The sequence below is a fragment of the Ornithorhynchus anatinus genome, chromosome 12, assembly GCF_004115215.2.
Source record: "Ornithorhynchus anatinus isolate Pmale09 chromosome 12, mOrnAna1.pri.v4, whole genome shotgun sequence".
Lineage (NCBI taxonomy): Eukaryota > Metazoa > Chordata > Mammalia > Monotremata > Ornithorhynchidae > Ornithorhynchus > Ornithorhynchus anatinus.
Genome location: NC_041739.1, coordinates 60272539 through 60278538, shown reverse-complemented (window position 1 = coordinate 60278538; position 6000 = coordinate 60272539).

Here is a 6000-nt window from a genome sequence, read left to right as displayed (position 1 = left end):
GATCGATATGGAACTTAGCCCAAGTCAGTGGTCTAGGTGGAAAGGGGAGGACAGAGGACCGAGCAGGCACCATCCTGGAGAGACCCCCCCTCACCCCTACGACCAGGTTGTGGGCAGGAGCTCCTCTCCTCCCCCCTTGTTCATTCTGCCCAAATTTACAAATTAAAGGTGGATCACCCTCCTGGCCCTCCTGGGGCCTGAAGGCCTAAAAAGTGGGTGCTACTTGAGTTGGCCACTCAGAATACTCAGCGGGGGCAGGTCAACCTCACTTTCCAAATAAACTGGTATTCTCCTGGGGCCAAGAACTGCCTGGAGCCTGGGATCAGGGGCCTCCCGGCCCTGGAAGAACCTGACCCTCTGCCTTATCCCCCAACAAACCCACCCCTTCCTGCCGTCTGCCACACCTAGGAAAAAGGCCACCCCCAACCTCCCCACAGCTGGGGGTGACCTCCAGGCTCAGATCCCTCAGATTGTGTGAGGCTCAGATTGTGTGACTTTGGGCAAGTCACTTCACTTCTCTGTGCCTCAGGTCCCTCATCTGGAAAATGGGGATGAAGACTGTGAGCCCCACGTGGGACAACCTGATCACTTTGTATCCCCCCAGCGCTTAGAACAGTGCTTTGCACGTAGTGAGCGCTTAACAAATGCCATCATCCCCCTGTGGCACCTAGGGGACCCCCCTCAACTTGGATCCCCTGGGGGAGACCCCCAGCTGGGGGGCAGCTGGCGGAGACCCCCGGACTCGGATCTCCCCACGGAAGCTGGGGGGACCCCCGGACTGGAATCCCCCTGCAGCAGCTGGGGGACTCCCGGGCCTGCCCAGCCGCCCAGTCAGCCACCTGGGCTCTGGTTCCCCCGGGAGCCCCGCGAAGAGAAGCCGCGTGACGTAGTGGAAAGAGCACGGGCTTGGGAATCGGAGGACGTGGGTTCTAATCCCATCCCCGTCAATGGGCAGGGACTGTCTCTATCTGTTACCGATTTGTCCATTCCCAGCACTTAGTACAGTGCTCTGCACATAGTAAGCGCTCAATAAATACTACTGAATGAATCCCTGCCACTTGTCTGCTGTGTCACCTTGGGCAAACCACTTCACTTCTCCGGGCCTCAGATACTTCATCTGTAAAATGGGGATGAAGACTGTGAGCCCCACATGGGACAATCTGATGACCTTGTAGCGACCCCAGCGCTTAGAATAGTGCGCGGCACATAGTAAGCGCTGAACAAATACCGTCATTGTTAGTATTATTATTACTATTACTATTATCCCGGGAGCGCGGAGCCCCGTCTGCACTGCTCAGGGGAGGATGGCGGGCATCAGATCGCCTCACCGTCGACCGTCTCTAAATCCCCGAGAGCAAGGTGGGGTCGCACAATCCCCCTCCGCCCCGCCCCGTCCAGGACCGCCCCGGATCGCCCGTCCGCCCGCCCGCCTGCCGGCCCTCGCAGCCCCCCACGACCCGGGCGGGGCCCGCGGAGACCCGAGTCCTGCCTTGGGTCCGGGCGGCGCCCAAGACTTAGAGGACGGTGTTTGTCGCCAGGAACAAGGGGGTCCGTCGCCCCCCGCCCCGGAAGACCCAGGTAAGCCTCCGACCCGAAGGGAACAACAGTGGAGGGAGTGGCGGCGGGAGCAGCCCCCATCCCCATCCCCGGCCCCATCCCCATCCCCATCCCCATCCCCATCCCCATCCCCATCCCCGGCCCCATCCCCTTCCCCATCCCCGGCCCCATCCCCATCCCCAGCCCCAGCCCCAGCCCCATCCCTATCTCCATCCCCATTCCCATCCCTATCCCCATCCCCATTCCCATCCCCGGGCCCATCCCTATCCCCATCCCCGGCCCCATCCCTATCCCCATCCCCATCTCTGGCCCTATCCCTATCCCCATCCCCATCTCCGGTCCCATCCCTATCCCCATCCCCGGCCCCATCCCCTTCCCCATCCCCGGCCCCATCCCCATCCCCATCCCCAGCCCCAGCCCCATCCCTATCCCCATCCCCATCCCCATTCCCATCCCCGGGCCCATCCCTATCCCCATCCCCGGCCCCATCCCTATCCCCATCCCCATCTCTGGCCCTATCCCTATCCCCATCCCCATCTCCGGTCCCATCCCTATCCCCATCCCCACCCCCAGCCCCTTCCCAATCCCCATCCGCCCTCTTCGGACCTGACCATTGTTCTCCTTCGGAGCCCCCATTTCCCCCCGGACTCCCCGCGGCTGGAGACTCTCAGCCAAGGACCCTGTCCTCAAAGACCAACGGACGGATGAATGGACAGACCGATGGACCGACGGACCGACGGACGGCGGCCCCCCTGCTTTTGGACCGATTTACCGCAGTAGGGCCCGAGCCCGCCATCCGCCCAACTGCCCAGCCGGTGTCCGGGGAGGCACATGGGTCCGTGTCCAGCCAGCCTGCTTCCCTCCTGTCCCCCAGAACCGGGCACGGGCTCTGCCGCAGGGCCGAGAGCTCCGAGGGCAGGGTTCAGAGAAGACACAGAGGGGCGGGGAGGGGGTCAAATGGCCTCGTGCCCTGCACCCTCCTTGCCTGTCCTCCACCCCCACCACCCCTCTAGAAAGTTTCCAAACTCCTGGGCGGAGGATTGGACATAGAGCATGGGCAAGGGATTCAGAAGGTCATGGGTTCTAATTCAAATCCTCCACATCTGCTGTGTGACCTTGGGCAAGTCACTTACTATTATTAGAATATAGAGAACTATTTTCCTTTCCTTTCCCCCAGACCAAGACCCCACGTCTCTGAAAGCTACTTAAGGGAGTCTTTGAAAAAAACGTCGACGGAAACACCCCCTAACTCTTTTTCACACCAGCTGCCTAGATACAGAGAGCCTGCATTAGCCGTTTCTCAAAGCAGTTCAGATAGCATTTGCTGAGCGCCCATTGGTGCCGTGCCCTGTACTAATCATGCGGAAGGCACCGAACAGAAGTGATACTCACGTTCCCCACCTGAAAGGATTTGACGCTTTACCAGGGGAGACAGACAAAAAAGTATTAAACAGAATAATCAAAATAAATAATTGAATGGCCTTGATAGAAGTAGGTACAAGTGCTGAGACTGGGTATAAGAAAGTACTTAAATGCTAGAGACGGCTAAAGGGTTTTGATGACTAGGGATGCCAGAGATTAATTGGGGAAGGTTTATTTGAGAAGGTGGGATTTCAGGAGGACTTTGAATAGGGGGAGGGCTGCAGCTTGTGGGGTTTGGAAGGGGAGAGGGAATTCAATGTGGGGAAACAGCATGAGCCAGGAGATAGAAGTAGGAGCCAGCTTTATTTAGAGGGTGAGCCTGGGGATGGGGAGGGGGGGCATGACAGAGCCAGCTGGGGAGATGCGGGTGATCAGAGCAGTTGGGTGAGGTGGGGAGAGATGGGGTGAGGTGGTGGGGAGCCGTGAAGCCCATCACGAAAAGACTTTGATGCAGAGGGACACGGGGAGGCAGTGAAGGGTTATTGAGGAGCAGAGAGATGTGTGTGGAGCGATGCTTCTGAAAGATGATCTGTGCATTGGGGTGGGGAAAATCTGGAGGCAGGGAGACTGGCGAAGGGGTCGATGCCATGATCTAGCCATGATCCTACCAGGCTTGACCAGGATGGGAGCTGTTTGGGTGGAGAGCAAGGGATGGGAACCAGGAGATGTTGTTCAAGAAGAACTGGTGCTAGATTGAATCAATCAATCGAAGATAATCAGTGAGTGATTACTATGTGCAGATTACTATGTGCAGAACACTGTACTAAGTGCTTGGGAAAATATAATGTAATAAAGTTGGTAGATATGACCCCTCCCCCACGGAGCTTGCAGTCTACAATCTCTTCACTGAAGGTGAGAACTGAAGTGCAGCAAGGAGTCAGGATGATGCTCAGGTGATGGGCTTCTGGGACATGGAGGATCGTGGCATTATTGATTGAGATTGGATCCCTGCAGCTGGACAGGACCCAAATTTACCTCATGCTCGGGGACTCCCAGTCTGAACTGCTGCTGCCACAGACGTTTCAAAGATCAGCATCCAAACTTCGAAAATAATACATACTGAGCTCCTGGTGGGAAACTGAAATCTGCAAGGGGCTCTGAGTCCGTGACTCAGCCACCCGACTCTGATCCATGGGTCACAGCTCCGGACCAGGGGTCTCAGCTCTGAGTTCTGACATCCATAGTAAGCGGTCAGTCTTTCAGGCAGCCGTCAAGCCTGGATTGATGAAAATGACTTAGAATAAAATAAAATATTCTAGCAAAGCCATAAATGCATCGATAAACCTCTTGCCATAACTCACGATCACAGCAAAGCCTAGACCAACCAGTCCTGCCCTGGGAGAAGCCAGGGTGGAGGCCAAGGGGAGTAGGGGGGTCAAAGGAGGGGGCTGAGGGTGTGGAACGTGGGAGGGGGCTGTGGGAGAACACTCACCACACAGCCTGCGGCCTGTGGTGCGTGTGTGACCCGTTTGGAATTTGACTCTAACTTGCCCTCTGGTTTGTCTGGTTCTACAGCCCTCTCTCCCTCCTCCTTCCCCTTCCCCTCCCCCCCCCACAATGGCTCAGAGCGCTTAGCTCACAGGGCTCAACTCACGGGCCCCAGTTCTCAGGGCCCGGCTTGCGGAGGCCTGGCTTGTGGTGGCCGGTTCTTGGGGCCTGGTTCGTGGGGCTCATGGGGCTGCCTGTTCCTCCAGCTTTCTTTGCTGCCTTCCCGACCTGAGATGTGGGAAGGACTGACTCCTCCCCCAGGAGGGGGAGAAAGGGTGAGCTGAGGACCGACCCCTCCCACGGGGAGCCCGATGACCAGCTGGAGGGTCGGACACGCTCCCATGGTGGGATGGACTGGCCGGCGGTTCTGCAGCCCACCTGGCCCCTGAGTGCTCAGCCTGGCCCTGCCCTGACCCTGCCTCCAGCAGACAGAGCCTCACAGGGCCCCTGGGAGCCCCAGGTGAGGGGTGCAGACTCCACTCCAGTCATCGGCCTCTGGGGAGGGGGAAAACCCTGCCTCTCCCATCCAACCTGTATGATGTCATTACTTCACACTGTGCTTAGGCCCAACACATCAAGGTGATGTCATGCACAGGCTGTTCAAACCCCTGAACCTAGAGCCTTCTCGGGAAACCCAACATCCCCAGCTCCAGAGCTGCTGCATTTTCCTCCTGGCCCCAGGTGCACACAGTTGCTCTGCCCCTGCCTCGCCCCTCTCACCACTGGGCCAAGAACCAATCCTGCCGGCCCAAGGACTCCAGCGCTGGCCTGCTCCCAGTCCATCACTCAATCGATCATGTTTCTTGAGCATCAGCCTACTGGGTGCAGAGCACAGTACTAAGCACTTGGGAGAGGACACTGGAGTCAGTTAGTAGACCAGTAGACCTGATCCTGGCCCACAAGGCGCTTACAGGCCAGCAGGGAATCAGACAATAAAAGCAGTTTACAGACAAGAGGAACTAATAGCCCATAAAGATGCATATGTAAGTGCATACAGTGGGCAGGGGAGGAGAGTAATCAAGTGCTGAGGAGCCACAAAAGTGCTGAATCTGTGCCTAAATAATGTTACTTGATAAGCGTTTATACTCTGTCGACCACTGAGCAAACCGTTATGGTAGATACAAAATAAATCAAATCGGACACAGTCCCTATCCCTGTCCCCTCATTAGATTGTAAACTCCTTGAGGTCAGGGATTGTGACCATTAACTCTATTGGACTAGCGTGGCGCAGTGACTAGAGCACGGGCCTGGGAGTCAGAAGGTCATGGGTTCTAATCCCAGCTCTGCCACTTGTCTGCCGTGTGACACTTCACTTCTCTGGGCCTCAGTTACTTCATCTGTAAAATGGGGATTAGGACTGTGAGCCCCATGTAGGACAGGGACTGTGTCCAACCTGATTTGCTTGGATCCACCCCAGCACTTAGTACAGTGCCTGGTGCATAGTAAGCATTTAATAATAGTAATGATGGCATTGGTTAAGCGCTTACTGTGTGCAAAGCACTGTTCTAAGCGCTGAGAAATATCACAATTATT